Source organism: Ambystoma mexicanum, chromosome 4q (assembly GCF_040938575.1).
Source record: "Ambystoma mexicanum isolate Mex_15411 chromosome 4q, UKY_AmexF1_1, whole genome shotgun sequence".
NCBI lineage: Eukaryota > Metazoa > Chordata > Amphibia > Caudata > Ambystomatidae > Ambystoma > Ambystoma mexicanum.
In genome coordinates this window covers 653,443,797-653,467,213 of record NC_090928.1, presented here as the reverse complement: position 1 = coordinate 653,467,213, position 23,417 = coordinate 653,443,797, and the positions used below count along the sequence as shown (strand labels likewise).

Below are 23,417 nucleotides of genomic sequence, written 5' to 3'. Positions count from 1 at the left end.
GCAATCCCCTTTTCCCTGCAGTTCACTTATGATTCCCACCACGAGAACATGCAACTAGCAAGGATCTGATTCACCTAGGATCTGGTTCACCCAGGAGTTTCCAGCTTCTCCGCTATGTCTTTTCCCAGTTGCAACAGCAGGGATGGTCTCTCTATAACAAGCTCCTTAACCCATACTTCCCTCAAAAAATATAGCTTCAGCAGCGGTTGTAATAGCAGAGTGTCCTGTGAAGCTTCATCCCCAAGCCAGCGCACCACATGTTGTAGCTGCCCCGCCAGGTAGTAGCACTCAAATTGGGGTGCTTTCATTCCTCCCGCCACATAGTGCCTATGTAGGGTACTCGGGGCAATTATATTTCTTCCCCCCCCCTCTACAGGAAGTCTCTCACCAACACGTTCAGCCTCCAAAAGAAAATAGCAGGTATGTTATAAGGGACATTAGTGAAATAGTATAGGAGACGGTGGAGTACGACCATCTTCAAGAGGGCCGCTCTTTCCGGTACTCCCATGGGCAGCCTTCTCCAGAACTTCATGGATCCGGCCACTTTATCATTGGCTGTCTGCATATTATTCAGGTGTGAGGCTGCTGGGTCATGCCACACATTAATACCTAAATAGTGAAAGTTATTCGGCTCCCACCGGAGTTCCAATTGTAGCAAATGCTGTTCATCAAGGCCACTTAGCCCTGCGAGCGGGAACAGGCAGGACTTCTCCCTGTTCACCCTGATCCCCGACAGCTCAATAAACTGGTCAATGACATCCAACAAGTGTGGTAAGTTATCGTCAGGCCTGCTTATATACAACAGTATGTCATCTGCATACAAAGAGATTAGGTGCACCACTTCGTCTAGCTTTATCCCCGCCTCCCCATACTCCTTCCTGATGAACACAACCAATAGCTCCAATGATAGAATATACAATATCAGCGATAGTGGATAGCCCTGCTTGGTACCCATCTGCGCTTCCCACACCTGAGAGATCTGTCTGCCTGTCTTTACACAGACCCTGGGCGCCGTATAGATCAGCTTTACTCATCTCAAGAAAGCTTTGCCAATGTCAAAATGCGCCAGGGCCGCAAACACCCAGTTCCAACGGACTGGGCCAAAGGCCTTGACTGCATCTAACAAGGCCACTGCACTTTCGTCCGTCAAATGATTAGTGCTGTCTATAATATCCTGTAGTTTCCGCACATTCCATGTGGTGTTCCGCCCTGGGACATACCCGGTTTTGTCTGTGTGTACAAGGTGCCCTATTACTCTGCGCAATCTGTTTGCCAAAACCACAGTCAGTATTTTGCAGTCTTGGTTCACCATAGAGAGGGGCCTGTATGATGCGCAGCACTGCAGTGGTTTACCTGGGTTAAGGATTGGTATGATGGTGGCTTCCTGAAGGCTGCCGGATAGAGGTCATATGCTTCTGTATAGACCTGGAGCAGCCTGGGGGCTAGTATTCCCCCATATGTTTTGTAAAACTCCCCTTGGACTCAATACGGTCCCGGGGTCTTGGAAGTTGGGAGTTCCCTTATCACTTCCGTGATTTCTTCTACTGTCAGTGGGGCATCTAGTGCATCCACCTGATCTTCTCCCAGACTCGATAAGTCGATTTGCCCTAAGGCCTCCTCTATGTCCCCCCCCTTTCCATTTACTCATCAGTGTATAGAGTTTTGTAAAATCTAAAAAACACCTTGTGTATCCCTTCCTACGTTCTGACTAACACCCTGTGGCGTTAATCCCCTCTCTCGGTTCTTCCCACCTACATAGCCACGCCAGCAGTCTCCCCGGTTTGTCCCCCTATGCATGCTGTTTTTGGGTGTATTCCCCGAAGTCCAAGCGTCCCAGTCTCTCCCATGTGTCCACATATTTTTGCCTCGGTTCGGTCACCCGCCCAACATAGCAGACGGTCCTCCCTCAGCTTTTTCTGAACTTGCCATCTCATTCTCGATGTCTCCCAGGGTTTTTCAATATGTCTGTTCTCAGGCCTCCCATTTTCCCAATCGCCTTTCTTCGCTTGACCACCTTAAATGAGTCCCATACTGTACTCATCTTTGTCACGCTGTCTATGTTAATACTAAAGTACCCCTATATCTGGTCTTGCAGGTAGTCCTTAAAAAATTCATCTTGTAGACCAGCTGCCCTGAGACGCCAGGTAGGTATCTGGGGCCTCAGGGCCACTCTGCCATGTTGCTATCAGTGGGGCATGGTCTGATAGTGTTCTAGCCTCATATCCTATGTGCACAAAGTCGCCCAGCCATTCTTCCCCTGTGAACATATAAACTATCTGTGTGTACCGCGTGATATGCCGAGAAGTCGGAGTAGCCCTGCTCATCCCTGTGTCTCGCTCTCTATATGTCCACCAGTCTCAAATCCTGCAGCACGCTGCCGAGAACCTTGGCCGGTGGTGCCGGTTTCATGTGTTTAGTTTCTGATCTGTCCAGTACAGAGTTAAGAGTACAGTTAAAATCTCCTCCCCACACCCATTTCGCCCCTCTATAAATTGTCAACCTCGAGTATAGTGACCTGAAAAACCCAGCACTATCGTGATTTGGCACGTAGGTGTTTACAGCACAAATTTCCCTGTTTTCCCACAGTCCGTGCACAACCACCATCCTCCCTTCGTCGTCCTTTTTAAACTCCAGCAATTGGAAGGCGGCCGTTGGAGCAATCCAGACAAGGAACCCCTCTTGCATATGCAGAGAAAGCTGAGGCGTAAAGCTTGCCTCTCCACTTTCTAGACAGCATTATCTGTCTGTCTGTGGTCAAGTGTGTTTCCTGCAATAGTGCCATTTGAATACCCTTCCCATTCAGGTAGGTAGGTAGGTACGTACGTACGTACGTGCAGTCTCTTAACGTAATTATTGAGGCCTCTCACATTCCAGGTGACTATGTTCACTCCTCTGGGTCCTGCCATAGCCGTGCACATACTGGCCCTTTGTTTCCCATCACCCTCGCAAACCGCCGAGGAGCGGCTCCTGTGTCGCCCCCCTAGTGATTACCAATCTGTTTTTTATTTATTTATTTTTTATTGACACTCACCATATAACAACATTCCTGACATTTCCAGTTACATGTGTTCCACCATATGCATTACATATTTATCTTCTAAAATGTCTTCCCCCCACCCCACCAATAAAATTCACAATCTATGTTGCCATTCTCTGTTATGCATTCCTCTCCGAAAATCCCATTTCTATGGTTCCACTTGTCTGCTAACACACATGCTTCTCATGCTACCCTCCCTCCCTCCCCTCCCCTTCTGTATGGCCCCCAACCACCACCACCTTCCCCCAGTTCCCACCGTTTGTACTCCCACCTTCCCCTACCTCTTGCCCTGCCCCACCATCCCTCCCGTCTTCCAATCCCCAACAACTGTAAAAACAGCACAGTAACTACGAACAAACCAAACAGCCCAGCAGTGAATCACTTGCTCAGCCCCAGCCACCTCTGCCGTCCCCGCCTCTGCCCTTTTGGGTGACGTGCAGCAGCTCAACACCTCAAAACAGGCATCTGAAAGTACAACCAGGGTCTGTGATGGTCGCATCTGCAGCGGTCGTCTGGTTGCCCGTACCAGTCCGGCAACCCATTACCTCCTGCTCCCACGTTCATTCCCATATTTACCAGCCTTTGCAACAGCACTGTAGACTTAATGAAAACCAAAGACCGCTCCCCTGCCCCCACGTTAGGGCGCATTATTGTCCCTGCCCAGGAGCTGCGGTATCCCCTGCGCGTCCATCCAAGAGTGTGCCCCCACAGTACTTTCAAAGAAGTGCGACCTTCATTTGTGCAAGACTTTCAATTTGGTTGGATATATATGCATGTATCGCATGTTCACCCGTCTTAGGTGCTTTTTGGTCGGCACAAACATTACTCTGCGCTGTTGGACCAGTGCAGTGCAGTCTGGATAAATCACCAACCTCGAAGATCCTCTGGTTATAGTTCTCCTTCTCAGGAGAAGACCAGCATCCTTTCCATGTCCTTGTAGTTCATGATCTCCGCTATGAACGGCCTCGGAGGGGCACCCGGTCAGGCTTCCTCATCAACACTCTGTGTGCTCTCTCAACAGTGAACCCCTGCGTCAGTGTACCCGAGCACACTTCCTGCTGGAGCATGGTCTCCACATAAGCTGTAGGATCTCCGCCCTCCTCTCCCTTCGGAAGGCCTAGTATTCTGACATTGTTCTTGCATGCTCGTCCCTCTGCATCTTCCGCCCGGTGCTCCAGGATCTTCACTCGCTCAAGTATGCCAACCACCTGGGTCTGGGTGCTGGACCCAGTCGAAAATGTTCCGAAGCAGCGAAGCTGGAAGGAATATCTATCAGATGAGGAATCTGCAGGAGAAGAATCCATAGCAAGAACATTACGGTAGGGTAATTTTTCCTTCTTAATGTCAGCTTTTCTCAGCTCTTCTGCCAACACCATTAATCAGTTTGTATTTTTGTCAGGATAACTTCACAGCACTTTTACTTCCACCTGATTTACTCTCAGACCAGGCCCACTTCTACAAGGATTCACCATCATATCTACTCGCCTGCCCGATAGTTTTCCACAATCAACAGTGCGTTTGAAGTTCTAAATCTACTGACTAAATGTTTATCACAGCTTCAGCAGTTTGCAATTTTGTGACTTTCACCAACTTTTCAGAAAAAGACAAGATTCACATTAGTGCTTTTCAACACCTTCATGAAAGCAAGGCAATCTTCTTCTGAACATTCACCTTCCAGAAGGGCAGCCTCTTTGCCACCTTTGTCTTTCTGCAACACCAGTAACCACAATGCCAGGGATGTTGTAATTCTACCTAATTCTACCTTTGCTCTTTTGGCTGTGGACAAATCTTGTACCGCTTTTGGCTGTGGGTAATGCTGGAGTCCTGGAACTCACAATTATTAAAATTCAGTTACTTGGATTTAGTGTTGCTATGTTTTCTACTGCATTACCAATAACTCTTCACTACAGAATCACTTTTAGGCGCACGCGATTAGTATTTCATCTGTTTTCTTCAATCTAATATTACATTAGATTAGTGCCATTCAGGTAATATCACTCATATGCGAGTGCTACTTTTGTTAGTCATTGTCCGACAATCTATGGTCGGGTTTACAGCGCTTTCACTCACATGCAAGTGTTTCTCCTTTGCTACTGTTGCCTGCCTTTGTGCGTGCAAGTGATTAGAACGCTTGGTAACACCAGCTTCTGTCTTCGATCCCTTTGTGTGCTGCAGGACTTCCACTGCTCCGGCTCCTTTCGAACTGACACATTTCCCTGTTGAAGTTGCCTTTGTTCCCGCTAGCTGAGTACGGAGCTTGTCCTGCTCCTGAGACCCCTGAGGAGTACACCAGACTCTGGCCACAGTCTCATGCACTCTTCCTGCTGCGTAGGCTCTGTGACTCAGTTCACATGGGGGGCAGCCGTCTTCCTTCACGCTTCCCGATGTGCAACCTCTGCACTTCAGATTTGGGGTGAACAGGACCCTCTCAGGACCAGTCTTTCCATCAACCTCTGTGTGGACTGCCAACAACATACTTTCCTTTTTCTGCTACTGCTACTGCTCCAACTCCACCTCTATCTAGTGGCCTGCACCTGAGAGGGCCTTTTAAGCCTCTCTGCCGCCCTCAGGTGTGTGTCGTTAGCCCTAACAAGCTGACCATTTCTGCAAAATTGCTCTCGAGTCGTCTTCCTCCTCCCAGTACTTAGGAAATTATGGGACTTGAAGTCCCCAACAAGAGAATTAGGTTTACTAGTCTGCTGTCTACTTTTAAACTCTGATTAATTTCTTCTAAGTATGTTTAAGGAATTATCACAAGCATTTATTTGAAAAGGAGAAGGAAGTTCTTTTAAACCATCATTAACGGATTTCCTTTCTCTGTTCCTCTGAGAGGTAGGATGATTTTTAACTTTATAATTCTCAGATGGGCTTTCCTTCCATTTAATGTGTAAGGATTTTATCTCAACTTTACCCACATTAGGATGTTCAATTTGTGGATTAGACAAATCGTAATGACAATAAGCCATTACATGCCTTGGTACTTGTGAAAGGTTCTTCCCCTTGAAAGACAAATACTGTGTCTCATCCCACGGAATCTCCTCACCACCCTGAGCCTTATCTCCTCACAGGTGATCCTCCTGCAGAGCCTCACCCCCAAGGTCAGGATCAGGAAGCATCTGCCTTTCCCTGGCCACCTGGGAGGAGACTTTAGGCAGCGGTTTAGTGAGCGATCCGTAGGATCATCACAGTACACTGCAGATATTTGGGTTCACCATGATCTTGATCTCCCCGGACTGGGCTGGGCATGTCCATCTGTCCACTTTGGGACCGCCTGACAAGGGTGTACCTGATCTGAGTTAGAGGGCAGGGTTCCTCCACCAAGAGCCTAAACCTTCATTCTTGTCCACAGAGAGACTGAGGGATAAGGAATTTGATCTGTCTGATGACATCATGAATGCACTCCTTTCATCTAGGAGGCCCACCACCAAGTCCATCTATGCCTACAGGTGGTGCTAAGAGAAATATGTGGACCCCTTGCTTTGTCCAATTCAATTGTTCTCGATTTCTAGCACCTCTGTGCCCACCAGGGACTTCATATTGGCACTTTGAAGCGCTGCCTGACAATTATTTGGGTCTTGAGAGGACCTGTGTGGGATTTGAACCTTGTTTTTACAGTTGTATATTGGGGATTTGTGTATTCTCATGATGTCTTCGTTTGAGCCCTTGCATTCTTATTCTTTGCGGTTCCTCATCTTCAAGTTGATTTTCCTGGTCACAATCACTTACGCTTTTCTCAGCTCTTCTGCCAACACCATAAATCACAGTTTGTATTTTTGTCAGGATAACTTCATAGCACTTCTACTTCCACCCGGTTTACTTTTTACTCTCAGACCAGGCCCACTTCTCCAGGTTTTCACCATCGTGTCTACTCGCCTGCCCGATAGGCATCTTCTTCTGAACATTCACCTTCCAGAATGGCACCCTCTTTGCCACTTTTGTCTTTCTGCAACACCAGTAACCAAAATGCCCGGTAGGATGTAATTCTACCTTTCCTCTTTTTGGCTTTGGCCATGTGAGATTCAATACCAGCTTCAATTTTATGGAACAATCAACAAGCTTCACCCCTCTAAGACGTTGCATTTGCCCCTTCTCTTCCTATTGGTCCCATAAGCTTAGAGGTATGCCTTGTTGTTAATCTCTTTTGACTCTGAACAATACTTGTGCAACTCTTAGGCTTTGGACAATGCTTGTACCGCTCTTGGCTGTGGGCACTGCTTGTAACACTTTTGGCTGTGGGTAATGCTTGTTCCCTGGAACTCACAATTATTAAGGTTCAGTCACTTAGATTCCGCTAGTCAGGTAAGTGAACTCAGGGCTCTGTCTGTAAAACCTCCTTAGGAGAAAGTGACTCCAAGTATGAGACCAACCTTCATCCAAAAAATTGTATTGTATGTCCTTATATCATTGATGATTCATCCTTCTAGTGTGGAAGACTGGTTTCAATGACTGGACCCCAACAGAGCTCTCAGCTACTATGTCTCTCAGATGAGGAACATTAGGATTGGCGACCAGCTCTTAGTTGGTTACACTGGAGCTTGTGCATGCAAGTCTATTACCCAGCGGACGCTGTCCAGGTCGATCATCCTCTGTACTTTGGTGTGCTCTGATCTGGCAAGAAAAGCAGTGCCTGGCTGCTACCACTGAGCCGTTGAGGGGTATCCCTGTTTTAGACCTATCGCAGGTAGCGACCTGAACTTCATCCAGGACACCCGATTTGGTCTAGCTGTGCTCCAAAGTTTCCTTGTGTAGGTGATGGTTTCTCACTTTCCTCTTTCCTCCAGGTTCTGTAATGTTTTGGGAGTCCCTATAAAATGAGAAATCTTTGGGAGGAAGGAATCCATTAGAAGAACAAATTACTTACCTGTCTGCATGTTCTTTCTGATGGATTAGTCATTCCCCCCCCGATTCCTTATCGTCCACTCATAATTTGATTTGTTTTTGACATTTGCAACATGCTTTGAGACAAAATGAACTGCATATAAGTGCAGAGGTAAACACATTAAAAAAATTATATTTATTGCTTTTGAAACAAAAAAGAACAAACCATCATAACACATCACAAGTCCAGAACAATCAAGTTTACAGTATTCCATATCATTCTATAGGAGCTCTGTACTGACCATAGTTAACGAATCACAATAGGAGCTCTGTACTGACCATAGTTAACGAATCACAATCTATGCTGTATATACCACCCACTCAGACTTTTAACAAGTACTGAACGTATTTCGCCCAAGTCTCTGGTGACCTTGCATGGAGCGGTAGGGTACGGATAAAAGCTGTTTCCAAATCATGGCAATATGCCACGTCCTCCAACCACTTTTGTACACTGAGTGGGGCTCCCCTCCCCATGTCATGGCAATTCTCCTGTGGGCCAACACCAACAATAGTCCAGTGAGTTTACGTTTTGCCTGTAACACCGGTTTTGTATTTCCCAGCAACCCCAACATAGGGTCCATTTCAAACTGTTTACCTACAATGAACGAAACCCGGTACAATACATCATCCCAAAATGTGCCCACAGCTGTGCAGGACCACGCCATATGTAAGAAGTCAGCTGGTGATTCACCACATCTGTGTCTCACGTCTTGCGTATCTGCAAAGTGTAAATGCAATTTTTCTGGTGTGTTGTACACTTAATGCATGAAATTAAAGTGGATCAATTTCAATCTAGAATTCAGAGACACCTTTTGAATCTGCATCGTTATATAATTCCAATCCTCATCGGATATTACACTCCAGAGGGACCTTTCCCATCCACGCTTGGGACAATCCCCCACCCAGGGGTTATCTGCCATAATGTTACGATACAGATTGGATGCCAATTTGCCCTCCCCTACAATTGTATCAGGTTATGTAACATCACCCATGTAGACGTTTGCTTGGACACAATGGGAATATTGACCTAAATGCATTCCGTACACGAAAATACATAAACACATCCAGTGCTGTATTCCCCCCCCCATTTCCTTCTTTTGTACTAATGAAATAAACGTGTCTTCCACAAAGTAATCCCCAAAGGTTTGTATCTCTAACATCTCCACCCATTTATATACGCCTTTCCCCCAGTCATTGCATTGTCTTTCACATACTTAATGGGGATGAGAGGTGAATATACACTTTAATGCCGACCTTGTGGGCTATTTTCCACCACATCACACAGGTAATATTAACTATGTGCATGGAGCCCGAACCTGTTTTGAGTATTGCCAGAATGCGCGACCGCAAAAGCCCTGGAGAGACCAGCGCCCTCTCAACCTACACATGGGTCCTGATAAACTGCGTTGCATATCAAAATGCCAGGAAGTGCACCTGGGTTGCCCAGTAATACTGTTCCAAGTGCGGCAGGGCCAGTTCTCCTCTGCCGTGCGGCTGGATCAGAGTACTATTCACAACTCTAGTCTGTTTCTCCGCCCATAGTAGGTCTATAATTATTCCCTTTAGCCTACGGAAGAAAGCCGATGGGAGAAGTAACGGAATGTTAAGAAACAAATATAAGGGTTTAGGTAATACAATCATATTAACTATTGCAACCCGCCCCATTAACGTGAGAGAGCGAGCGTGCCACGGATTCCTGGATAGAGTTTAAGACCCTAGCATAATTATCTCGAGAAAAAAAAACGGCTGGTTCCCACGAAAGCTTAATGCATAGACTAAATACTTAGGCAAAGTCCCAAATAAGCCCAAACCGGCCGTCAAAGGCAAAAGTCCCGTCTGTAAGCAGAAATGCCACCAGCTTACTACAGTTTATCCGTAGACCAGAGAAGTTCCCAAAGTACAACACCTCATTCATAAAAAACGACAGGTTATACACAGGGTCACTGAGAAAAATCACGTCGACCGCATACAATGAGATTATTAAATGATGTGGACCTAACTAAACACCCAGGCGAATCTGCTGTTCCCTGAATATTGCCACCGAAGGTTCCATTGCCAATCCATAAAGGAAGGGAGACTGGGGGCACCCCTGCCTGGTCCCCCGCACTTTTGGAACTAATTCAAAGTGGGAACTTCCCACCCTTATCCTTACCATCGGTGCCGTATGTGGAAGCGAAACCAAGGAAACAAGAGTCACCCAGCCCCAGTTTCCAGAGGACTACAGAGAGATATGGCCTTTCGACAGAGTCGAATGCCTTTTCAGCATCAAGAAAGATTGCCAGTGCTTGCATCTCTGGTGGTAGGGCTGAAAGAACCCCAAATAACCGACACAGGCCATAGGTTGTTTTCCTCCCAGGAATAAATACAGACTGGTCCGCAAGTACCAACCCCATGCATTAGGGGAAGAAACTTTTTTGCCAACATTTTAGCATAGACCTTATTGCCCATATTAATTAATGATATCAACCTATACGAGGGACATTCATCCAGGGGTTTCCCCTGCTTAAGCAACAGAATAATTGAAGCTTCACAGAGTGTGGGGGCAAAGACTCTTGTCTCACGGATTCTGTAAACATGAAAAGTAACCACGGAGTTAAGATGGGTGCATACGTTTTGTAAAGGTCACCCGTTAATCCGTCTGGTCTGCAATGTCTTCATCAGGATAGCACGGTTGTCCCTGAGCATCACTTATCACCTCGTCCTGCAGAAGTTTCCTATCTGCTGCCAGTAGCCTGGCCAGGAGAGCACCAGGCTTCTGCCCTTCACCATATTGCCTAACCTGCCAGTTCCGACCTAGAAAGGAAGCCTCCTGGCACGCAGTGTTGTGAAACCTAGCCAGTTCAACTCTCAAACCAGCCAGCGTGTGTGGATTTGAGAATATGACATATTCGTCCTCTAGCTCTTTTATTTTTGCCTCAATAATCGCTAATTCTTTCCTAATGGACCTGAGTATCACACTTTGTTTTTGCCAAACAAATGCCTCTGATATAGCATTTGAAACTTTCCCATAGTATCTTCTTAGACTCCACCGAGTCAGCATTATGATTTAAAAAAAAGGCCACAATTTTCTCTTCAATTTCCTGGCGGAACACTGCGTCTAACACTGCATCAGATTTGAAACGGCAGAAATGGCAGCCTGCTCGACCCACCCCTGCGCCCCACTTTATTATCACGGGTGAGTGGTCCGACAAAGTCCTCGGCAAGATCTTACATTCGTCCCAGGAAACGCCCCCCCATCCGTGATACTAACGAGTAATCTAGTCTAGAAGCTGACCCATGCACCCAAGAGTGAAAGGTGTATTCCTGGCCGTCCCAATGCTGCATCTTACAACTTGCAGATAGTTTGAATGTGTTTACCAGTTTTACTCACATTCTTTACGTGACCTCTGGATCTATCTTCAGAAGGGTCAAGCACTGCATTCAAATCACCCCCATATAATCATTGACTCCCGGCACACAGCTAGATTCACCGACACCCAATAATAAAAAACAGCATCCTCAACATTTGGCCCATAGGTGTTCACCAGAGTCACCTTCACCCCCTCCAAAACTGCAGTAACCATCAGTGCCCTCCCTTCATCATCTTTCTTAACAGACAGTAAACAAAATTTTACATTTTTATTAATAAGAATGGCCACCTCCCGGGCATAAGTGGAATATGATGAAAAAAAACCTGTAACAACCCCATTGCGCTGTCCAGTTAGATTCGGAACGCAGCATCAAGTGGGTCTGCTGAATCAACGCCACTACCACCCGATGTCTTTGGAGTGCCTGGTCTTGGGGCGGTCTATTTCCCTCTCCCCCTAATATTCCAGGTTACCACCGTAAACGCCATCCCACAAGAAAATTAACCCATTGCATTGAGCCCTCGTATCTCCCCATGTGGTTCTCATATTAGTTCTGAATAGTGCCCTGCCATAACAATTTCTCGTTCCGGACTCCAACAAATAACCCACAAGCCCAACAAGAATGACCCCACCCTTGCAGGCAGCCCCAATTCGCCTGTGCACATCCCGCCCCCTCCCCTATGGCATCTCTTAAACATGCTGCGCCTGGGATGCTAGCTCCGAACCAATTGTAACCAGCCAAACTGACTTACAATGGGCTAGCAGCCACTGCAGTCATTCATTATGTGTGTCCATTTGACTAGCGGCCAAGAGGTTCATTTGCCATCTTCACCATACAGTTTACTTGTCCTGGACCGACGCGACTACCATCAATGGTCCACTTGGCGAACCCTGCCATTGTCCTGTTCCCCCTCCTTCGTCTGCCTACTACGTCCTTTAACACCTTTGTCCACACCGTCAAGAAAGGAGCTAGCAAATTCTGGAGATGTAAAAAATGAACCCTCCTGTCAAACTGAAGACAGAGCTTAGTCCGGAAGAATATGGAATATTGAATGTCTTTACTGAGAAGTCAGGAAAAATATGGAAGTCCTCTCCATTGTATTGTACGGCTCCCTTCTGTCTAGCTAACCTGAGGATAGTAACCCGCTCCCTGTAATTTAGGAGACTGGCTATAATGGGTCTGGCATAGCCCCAGGGATCGGCCTCTGTGCCGGGATTCTGTGTGCCCTCTCCACTTCAAACATCGGATAGAAATCGACACCGTTTTACAAAGAAACTCCACAAACTCCTCCATCTTGGACTGGCATTGTTGTTCCCTGATGCCAATCAATTGAATATTGTTCCATCAAGCACAGCCCTCCAGGTCTTCGTTCTTAGTGGCCACGACCTTGAGTTGATTTTTCAGCCTTTTCACCCTGCTCGTCGGTGCCGTCGCATTGTCTTCAATTCCAGACAACCTGTGCTCCACTTAGCCTATGCGATGATTCTGTTTATCCAAACGATGCTGCAGCATGTCCACCTTAGACGACAGAGAATCAATCTTGGAGTGTAGGCCCCCAATTCTGGCTTTCGATTGCAACATGATTGATTTTATATCCTGGTCAGGCACTTGAGACTCTTCATACAGTCCACTTTCTTGGGCGCATTGATCTGCATGCTGGGTCTGTGCCCGGGGGGGTCTTGGAGGCTGCACCCCCCTCAAAGGAAAGCTTCTTTTGCTACTTGTCAGTTTTCCCCATTCTTCATCTCCTTTCCCCTCCTTTCTTCACTAGCTGCAGCCAACCAACACCTTCCAGTTAATACCGTTGGACTGACGAGGACCAATTGCTTAACCAGTACACCATCAAACTGTCCCCCCTGCTCTTTGCAGGCCTCCTCTCCTGCATAACACTGTCCACCCCTCTCCCAATGTCACGGTCCAGGGCCGCGCTAACTACTTTAAGCTTAACTGGATTCAGACCAGCCAGATGCTGGGAAGCCCAGTACGGAACCCGCAGCAAGATGAGGCTGATCCCGTTCTTGGTCAGCGCCTATGCACAGGGTTGTTCCTGCCCACACACCGGGTGCCACAGACAGGCTGCAGCATCACAGTCTGCCACACAGCTCACCTCGGGAGGTTGGACACTGCCCGCTATGGGGCCTCCTTCGACTTCCTTCCAGGCCATCGTAGCTCCCAAGTGCGATCCCGGATCACCACAACATTCACTGGTTGCCGCCGCCTCACAGCCGCAGCGCAGACCGCGTTGCCCCACTCGTGGATCCACCTGCACAGCTGTCTATTCAGCGTGTCCCCCGTAGACCAGCACACCCCTCTACCCCTGCACACTGGCCGGAGCACCCTCAGCCAGTAAGTCTGGGTCCCAGCTGTTTGGCCACTGCCGCGCAGAGGCCCTACGACAGCAGGATCCCTGCAATCTTCTGCTTGCCGGCCACCAAGCTACCTGGGACTTCGTCTCACCAGTAATTAAGACAAACAATGGTTCCTTACTTTCCCGACCGCAGCTGCCTCCAACCATCAGAATTCAGGATTTATGTGGGCTGGTAGACAGAACTCACCAAGAGACCGCCATGTTGGCTCGGCACTCTAGCACCACCCACAGATGTAAACACTTGAGACTAAAAAAATCATAAAATGCAATATAAAATCTGGTTACGCCTTGAGCAGGAAACCTGATTTAGCTGAACAGATACATCTTTTTTTTTTCAACATCTCTTTATTAGGTTTGACACATGAACAGTAAAAAGGAACAAAGGAAAAACTCAACAGAACCCCCTCCCATCCCCCCTCCTCCCTGCAGGCCCCCAGGCGATTTTCTCCTCCTTTCCAGGGGAGCCCCTGGTTGGGCACGTTCATTAAGCTTGATACAAGTCCAAGATCTTAAGGCGTTGGGGGCACCAATTCGATCTGTAATCGTCTCTGAGGAAAGCCAGCGTCTCTCCCCAGTCACCTGCAAATCTTGACAGTTCCCTGTTCATTGCATAAGTCACCCACTCAAGAGCAATAGTGTCCCATAACTTTTGGAGCCAGTCCTGGAAGGTCGGCACAGTAACACTCCTCCATCTCTGGGCAATAAGAGTCACAGCAGTAAGTGTCCATATCCCCCTTGTTCTTTCTCTGCTACGCGGTTCCCCAGCCGCGCTCCCGCCCCGGAGGCCCAACAGTACTTGTTCTGGAGGTCTAGTCCCCCCTCTCCCAATGCTTGATCCTGTCCCCTCTGTACCTCCTCCCAGAATGGAGCAATTTTCGGACACCTCCACCAAATATGCTTGGCTGTTCCCTCCTGCCCACAGCCTCTCCAACACTCCCCTGCGATTTCAGGGTTCATCCTATGCAGGATTTCTGGCGTATAGTGCCACCCGTATATTATCTTATACCGGGCCTCTTGTGTTTACGAAGCCTTTGCCACCTTAGGGATTCTCCTCCACAAGCGGGACCAGTCCTCCGGTGCCAAAACCCTCCCTAGTACCCGCTCCCTCCTTATCATGAAGGGCCATCGTTTGTGAGGGCTAACTTCTTCCAAGATCTCATAAAGATTGCCAATTAGACCTTTAGATCCATTATTTGTGAGTAAGAATTTCTCAAGGAAAGCGACCTCCCTTGTTGCTTCTTGTTTATTTGGCGGATGAAGCAGCCAATGGCACAATTGGGCGTACCTAAGCCTCTCTCGTTCACTGATCCCAAAGGACTCTTTACAGTCTCTAAATGACAGGATATCCCCATTCTGAAACATGTCACACATTCTCCTACATCCCCCTCCTCCCACTGCATGAATGCTCCCTTCTCGGTTCCGGGGGTGAAGTCAGCGTTGTTAAATATCGGTGTAAAAGGAGACGGGAAGGACGTAATCCCCCTCTTCTTGGCCAGACAGTCCCAGTTGGTTGCCATTAAGCCTGTAATGGAGCTTTCATACATGTTTAGGTCTAAGGTCCTTCCTCAACCATAGAACCCCCCCCCCTCCTAGGTCAAATTTGGTCACAGCCCTATCCATGTCTACCCATAAAGGTCCCTCCCCTTCCCGCAACCACTCTCTGATAACTCGTAGCTGCGTTGCTTCGTTATATTGTCTAAAATTAGGAAGGGCCAAACCCCCCCTCCCTCTTAGGGGACTCTAGCAGGTGTCTGCTGACTCTAGCCCATCTTCCTTCCCAGATGAACTCCTTTATCAGACATCGAATCTCACTAAAGAATTTCTCTGGGACCATCTGCGGGATGGCTTGAAACAAATAAAGCAAACGCGGTAATATGACTATTTTAATCGCAGCCATACGCCCCAACCAGGAGATATGTAATGACCCTGAACTCCTGAGGTCCTTTTTAATCCAGTCTCAGAGAGGGAGATAGTTTGCCGCATACCAGCCCTTGAGTGTAGGGTTGACCCGCACTCCCAGATATTTAATTCCCCACGGGGACCAGACAAACGGGGTTTCCGCTTTCAATCTAGCGTTCAAGGCCCCACTCAGGGACAAACCCATAAGCTCTGATTTTCCCAAATTGATACGAAGTCCCGAGGCCTCCCCAAAGTTTTCAAATATCTTCTTGCTGGCATCGATAGAATCTATTGGGTTGATTACGGAGTGAAGCATATCATCAGCAAATGCCGTGACCTTATGCGACTTTCCCCCCAAACGGAATCTCCTGTATCCCATCTTCGTCCCGTATCAGTTGCAGGAGTGGCTCCAAATATATGGCGTAGAGCAGCGGGGATAGGGGACAACCTTGTTTTGTGCCCCTATTTAAGGGAAAGGTGCGTGAGAGAGTCCCGTTCACCATTATCCGGGTTTTTGGTTCTTGATAATTGGCCTTCACCATTTGTAAGAAATCCCCTCCCAGACCCATCCTCTCCATAGTGCGAAACAGATACGACCACTCCACGCGGTCGAAAGCCTTCTCAGCATCCAAAGAAAGTAGGACCGCGGGAGTGTTCGTTTTCTGCATTTTTTCCACTAAGTGTGCTTCATGCCGTAGATTATCTGCCGTCTGCCTGCCGCGGATAAAACCCTGATTGGTCCCGGTGGATTAGCTCCGGGAGCAATCCCTCTAATCTGTTGGCCAAAATCATTGTTTAGATTTTGGCATCAATATTAATCAATGCTATCGGCCTGTACGATGATCGTTCCAAGGGGTCCTTATGGGGTTTCAAAATCAGGGACATTTTAGCTTCCTCCATAGATGGAGTGATGCGTCCGGTGACTTTAAACGTATTGAATAGGTAGTTCAAGTGTGGAGCAAGAAAATACACAAATGTTTTATAAAATGCCGCTGTATAGCTGTCGGGGCCTTACCAGGGGGGAGATTTAATATCACCTTTCTCACCTCGTCTTCTGTAATCTCTTGGCTTATGACCTCCTGAGGCTCCTCACAGATTCTGCGCAAGTTAACTTTCCCCAGAAGTTTGTGGGGGTGCTGTGACGTGTAGAATGTCTCATAGTAGGCTGCTAGATGTTCCTGAATGTCCTCATTGCGCGTTATCCTTTCTCCTGCCTCTGACCTAAGGGCCCCTAACACCTTCTTCGCTGCCTCCCCTCTCAGAAGTCTGGCCAATAAGGCGTCTGTTTTGTTCGCCTTCGCATAGAATCTTTGTCGAACGAACAGTAAGGCCCCCTCAGCTTTTTTCATTCGGAGGATTCAGAGCTGGCCCTCAGCTCGCCTATACTTTCTCAGAGAGGCTCTAGTCGACGTTGTCTCCGCTCTTAGTCAGACAGCTTCAACTTCCCCCTCCAGTTGTCTCTTAAGCTCCTCCATTTGCCTATCTCGATTGGCCTTGACTGCTATTAGCTTGCCTCTGATAGTAGCCTTAAATGCATCCCATCTTATCCCCTCAGATGTATCCCCTCCTATTTTCTTCCATGATTTTTTTCATTTTACCCTCTGTTTCCTCCCTGAGTACCAAATCTCTCATGAGGGCCGTCGGGTATGCCCAGCTCCAAATCCCCCTCTTCCTCTCCCCTAGTTCTAAGCGCATAGTAAGGATTTTATGATCCGCTATACCCAGGGGGCCCACCTCCACTCCCTTGATCCGCCCCAGGAGGATCGCTGACACCCAGATGCAATCTATCCTAGATTGGGTCCCATGCAGCCCTGAGAAAAATGTATAACCCTCCTCATCCCCACGTGCCTCGCGCCACACGTCTCTCAGGCCCAACCCCGCCATTCTCTCTCATACATCAGCCGAAACCGCTCTCACTATGCCCGTTCCGCTCTCCCCATATATGTCACAAGCGCCGTCCCACGCTAAATTGAAGTCCACCATTAGCACCTCAGGGCCCCTTGCCATTCCACTTAAATTTCAAGGAACTGCTTCAAAAACATTTATTGGCCTGTATTTGGAGCGTATATAACCGCGATTGTGTATACGGTGCCCATACACGACCCACGCACAATGAGGTATCTGCCCCCGTTGTCTTGGACTATGCACTCTTCCCTGAACTGCACCAAGTTTTTGAGCGCCAAAGCCACCCCTACCATTTTCGTGCTAGCTGAGGCCTGAAAACTGTGGTCGAAGCCCCTAAGCCTCAACCTCTTTTGGTCTTTATGGAGTAGATGTGTTTCCACCAGGCCCAATATGTCTGGCCCCTCCTTCGTAAACCTCTCCAGCTTTTTTCTACTTAGGGGGGAGTTAAGCCCTCGCACATTATGGGTTATCCACTTGAACTGTCTGGATCGTTGTTAAAACCCTTGTAGCCACCCATTTCTAGGGCCTCTCCAGTGTGAGACTTTCTCCCTTTGGCCCCCTGCCCCTTTTGTCCCATGCCAGAGAACCTCTTACCCTGCCCCACTTAAACCATGTTGCCACTTTTCACGTGCCCTGGAGTTCCTCGCCCGTGTTCCCCCATCACCACCCAAATCACCACTCCCCCCTTTACCCAACTGGGATATACATTCCCTAGCTTCCCTACATTTCCCACTTCTATTACCGCCTCCAAGATGTTTGCTCCTTGTTGCTCCCTGCCCTAACAATAGCTTCGAAGCCCACCACCCCTTTTAAACAGAGCTTTACCATCAGGGAGACGACCCGTTGGCAGTGTCTCCCCCTCCATTCTGTTTTTCCCTTCTCTTCGACCTCCCAGGGGGTCCGGTTTCCTTCTTTTTTTCTCTCCCACCGTAGACCAAACCCAGGCTCTAGATTTCCGCGTGTGATCGGCCCCAGTAACCTCTCCGACCTCCTCCCTGTCTCTTCCTGCTCTAGATCCAAATGCAGCAGGTCCACTCCTTCCTGTGGCGATGTTATCCTTTTTTGACCGACCTGCCATTCAAAGAGGAGGCCGAAGGGAAAAGTCAATTTATACTTAATACCCTTAGCTTTTAGGAAGATGAGGATGGGGTTCATTTGTCGTCTCTTCACCAAAGTGCTACTGGCCAAATCCTGATATAGCTCTATTGTATGAACATCATGGCTTAGGGGTTCCCTCTGCCTGGCAGCCCTCAAAACTGCCTCCTTTTGTGCATACCTGGCGAATGCTGCTAATACATCTCTTGGCCTGGCATTTGCTCCACTGTTGATGCGGACTCTATCCAACTCCACTGATTGCGGGGAAGATTCATTCAGCAGCTTTGCAAATATGTCCTGCAGTGTCCCCTTTAGGTCCTTGTCTTGGACTCCCTCTGGTACCCATTTCAGCCGAATGTTGACTCTCCTCGACCTATTTTCCAGGTCCTCCATCCTCAGCTCCAGATTCCTTGTTGCCGTGTCGAGTCTTTCAATCGCCTCGCTATTCTCTGTGACCTCCTTGTCCACCTCCTGCAGGCCCTTTTCTAAAATGTCTGTTCTTTCTCCTAGCTGGCCCACTTCCTGCCTCATTTCCGCCACCGCCTGATTTATGTCTGTTCTGAGCAGCTGAATTTGATCTTGAAAAGTTTTGACCAGGTTGTTCTGGAGTGCTAGGATCTCGCTGTGGAGGTCCTGTCATGACATCGGGGCTTGCATGGCACCCCCCTGTGGGGGCCCGGATTCCTGCTTTTCTCCTGGGGGTCTGGCCGCTCATCGCATTCCTCTCTTTGCTGCCACAAGGTTGGAAGGGTGCCTAGGGTCTCTGCCTGCGACAGACCACCCTTGAGCTGTTTGCTTTTATTCTTTGAGGACATTGTCAAAGGTGGGGCGGGGGCACCACTCAGTTAGAACTGCTGTTTCCACTGCGCCCCCCGAACAGCCACCTTCTCCCCGGGCTCTCTCCTCCAGGGCATCTTATATTTCACTAGCCTTCCAATGAGCTCCTTTTGACGGGGGGGCCGCGAGCATTCACACAGTCTTGACTCCTGACTTGCTTCTGCTCCCAGCTGTACCCTGAGCCCTCTGCCCCATCTCTTCTCGTCTGTGACCCTCTCTGCCAGGGTTACTCTCCTCCCATAATTCGCAACTCACCGCGAGAGTCGGAAAGCAAGGCCGGGGGTGGGGAGCAGAGTGCTGGTATCTCCATCCCTTGTGACCAGCCTCACTTCCTGCAGAGTCCCCCGTTGTCACGTTCCCCAATTGTAGCCCGAAATGAAAGTCCAGCCCGTGACTTATGACTAAAGGGGTACCATTTTGTACTGGTTGAGATAGCAGCTGCTTTTCGTGACTTCCAGCTTAATGAGATGTAGACAGTGGAGCAGTAATTTTATATGTGCGGTCTGGTTCTGATTTAAGAGGTGGACCAGGCCAATCCCTCACTCTCCTGCACCCGACCAACTGGGTGGGGTCCACCCAGCACTCCACACAAAGTACATTGTCCGCTGCAGACCCGCTCCGCGTAGCAGGGTCGCTGGTCCCCGGCGGTGCGGCTGCATCGCACTGTTGTCGATTGGGGGACGCCGCCCACACTGGAGGCTTGTTCCAACAAATCCTCTCCAGAGGGCTGCGTTGTCCTTCCCGATGGCAACCGCTGCCGGCCTCTCCCGCTTGCTTCCCTCTGCCGGACCCGCAGGAGCACCCTCCGTGCACTCGTGATCTTCCTGCCCGGGTGGTGGAGGGCCACCCCTCTACCGCAGTCTCGCTAGTCTCCCGAACAAGCTCCGCTCACCCCACGGGCACCGCTGATGGCGGGAGCCCCTCAACCCAGGGGAACCCCCTACTCCATTGAACACAACCCAAGCGCTCCCCTGGTCGTTGGAGGTGCGATGGCCACTCCACCACTGCCGGCAGACTGAGCCCTCTCCTCAGCGCCAACTGCTGGGGACCTCCTCCGCTCGCTCTCCCTCGCCAGATTCACGGGGTCCTCTCCACAGCGTCCGCGCCTTTATTGCTCTGGGGTTAGGGTCCGACACGTCACCGTGGACCTGCCCACCTCTAGGGTCAGGTCCGCACGCTGCTCACTGTCAGGAAGCCGCTGGTAACCTGGAGCTCCCTCAAGTCAGACAGGCCCCCTCTGCCACTGCATTCAGCCCAGATGCCTCCCTGATCCCGGAGAGGGATGCACTCCTCTCAGGTGCCTGCAGGGTTTCTTCACCTATCCGGCACAGATACTTTGCTGACGCGGATGATCAAGCAGGGTGGTGGGGACCGCTTAACTCCGCCTGAGGGCTCCGGAGCGCCGTTGACACGTCTATCTCGTGTCAGCGGCCATCTTGAAGTAGATACATCTTTAAGGTTTTCTGAAACCGCAGACACTCCATGATACTTTGGATGTCCAAAGGCAATTAATTCAATAGTCTGGGGCCATACACTGAAAAACGCCCATCGCCTCGAAATACACATCTGGCAGGTGATACCATCAATCAAGGTGTATCTAGGTTCATAACGCTTCTGATTTTCGGAAATATACCTAGGGAATAGACCATCAATAGCCTTGAAGGTTGGGCAAAGAGTCTTAAATGTAATCCTCACCTAGATAGGAAGCCAGTGTAGAGATCTTCTCAGGGGCCCGATTGCAACTGTACTGTTTTAGATGCTTCAAGAATACAATGAATTGCTGTGTTCTGAGCCCTCTCAAGCAACGCATTGCCATAATCCAATCTGGAATTGATCAGGGCTCCATTCACTGTGGCATGGTCTTGCTGAGGAATGTAAGGAAGGGCAAGGCGCAACAGGAAAGTGAGTAAAACACTGCCTGCGCCTCAGCTCCATTCTGCTGTGTGCTACCAAGATTAGCCTGCCATATACCCCTGAGGTTTTTAACCTTTGAGGCAAATGTCAGCCAAGCGCTGAGAAAACAGGGGGTAATCGACATTTATTTTGATCTGCCACAAGATGTTTTGGGCCAAACACGATCACCACAGTTTTAGTGGGGTTTAAACGGAAATCAGTTTGTCGCCATTCTGTAAGCTACCTCTTCAAAACATTGTATTACCTTGTGTAATTACTCAGTTTTGTTGACTCTAACATAAATCTGGGTATCATCCACATACAACTGAAAACTTTAATCGATTTTCCTGAAGATATACCCATCAGTAGCCATAGATATAGGTTAAACACTATAGGGGATAGAGAAGATCCATGAGGAACTTGACAGTTCAAAGGTAGTGCATCTGACAGATTACCCTCCAGTTTATCTTGCTGAGACCGATTAGAGAGGAAAGATCTAATCCACTGTAGTGCATGGGCATATACTCCTCCCACTGATGCTAATCGAGACAGCAGGATCCCATGATCCACAGTGTTGACGGCCGCTGAGAAGTCAAACATCACTGATGGGTTATTTTGAGGATGTCGTCCCAAACTGCTAACAAGGCTGTCTCCGTTCCGTGAGTTGTGCAGAATCCCAACTGAAATGTATCAAGCAATGCATGTTTTTCTATATGTGTCTGGTGCTGGCCAATTGAAACTTTTTCCAGAATGTTGGCTGGCCAAGGAAGGCCAGCCACTAGATGGTAATTTTACAGATCATCTATATCAATCAAAGGCTTGTTTTAACGGTGGTAAAACCATTGACAGTTACAATTCCGGGGGAACATTGCCTTGATCTAAGGAATGGGTTAAAAAACCAATGATAAATGAGGCAATAATGCTGGCATGTTTTTGTGCTACACAAGCCGGTATGGTGTTTAATGCATCATTGGTTGGTTTCAGCTTTTTCAAGAGGGAAGTTATCGTCTCCTGCTAAGCTGGACAGAAATCAAAGTGTGCTACCGCCTGTTTGGAGATAGCTGTCCTGAATTCTGAGAGCCTAGGTGCCTGATCGATCTTCTCCTGAATAATGGTGATTTTCTCCACAAAACTTTGTTAAACGCATTAGCTTATGCCAAAGAGGGAGAAGGACCCCCCGAAATGCAACTAGGCTGAAGAAATTTTATGATGGTCAAGAAGCTCTCTCTGGGTTTGTTCACAGCAGATTGAATTTTTGAATAGAGAAACTCAGTTTTGGCCTTGCAAATAAGAATTGTATATCTTTTAGTGGAAAGTTTGACCTCGTTGAGGAAGACAGTGTTTCTGATTTCATCCATAGTCTTTGTAGTTTCTGGAAATGTTGCTTCAACAAGGCTAGAGGTGGAGAATACCATGGATTTGACCATTTCCTGAGTGATCTGGATTTATAAGGAGCATGCGTCCCATGTTAAAAAACAATCAACTCATGTCTAATGGGGGGTTAATGGACCCTACGGTATGGGCTAATTTCAACTCAGGACTCAGGAATCTGGAGAAGGTCTTTCTTCATATGTAGCTTAGACATAATATTTGTTTGGCTGCTACTCCTAGTCTTACCAACAGCATTAATAGAGAAAAATTGAATCAAGTGGTCAGACCAGGATAAGGCTGGAATGTTAAGCATTGAAGTACCAGAACCACGTGCTAAAATATGATTGAGACAATGAACATGTTGATGGGATGGGGAAAACCATGAGAGGTAATAATACACTGTGGTTATTCGCTTTCTCCCAATATTTGGCATAATTAACAGCTCTTCACCTCTTATTGGTCTACGGTAGCTCAGCTGCTGAATGGTAGCGAAAATGGTGGAATTAGAGGCATGAGGCGCTGTTAGCTCTGTGTATACTGCCTCCGATGTCATGTACGCCATAAAGGGCAGCTAATGGTTCACACTATGCACCCTGGTGCTTAAAAGTGTCAAAAGATAGCCGATTGGGTCTAAGGCATATCTAAGTTGGAGTATTTGGGCAAGGATGGACTACTCCATCCTAAAGAACAGATATGCAAGTAATTAGTTCTGTAGCTCACAATAGGAAAAACTACTGGTCATAGTTTATAGCTTTTTGAGGGATTGTGCACCCGGTTGGAGTACAT

The 23,417-nt window shown here is 48.3% G+C and overlaps 1 protein-coding gene across 3 annotated transcripts in view; it reads left to right on the top strand.

The window, feature by feature from the left end:
* Nucleotides 1–23,417, top strand: part of PSME4 (proteasome activator subunit 4) — a 3,386,216-nt gene that overhangs the window by 3,309,316 nt on the left and 53,483 nt on the right. The window lies entirely within an intron of this gene.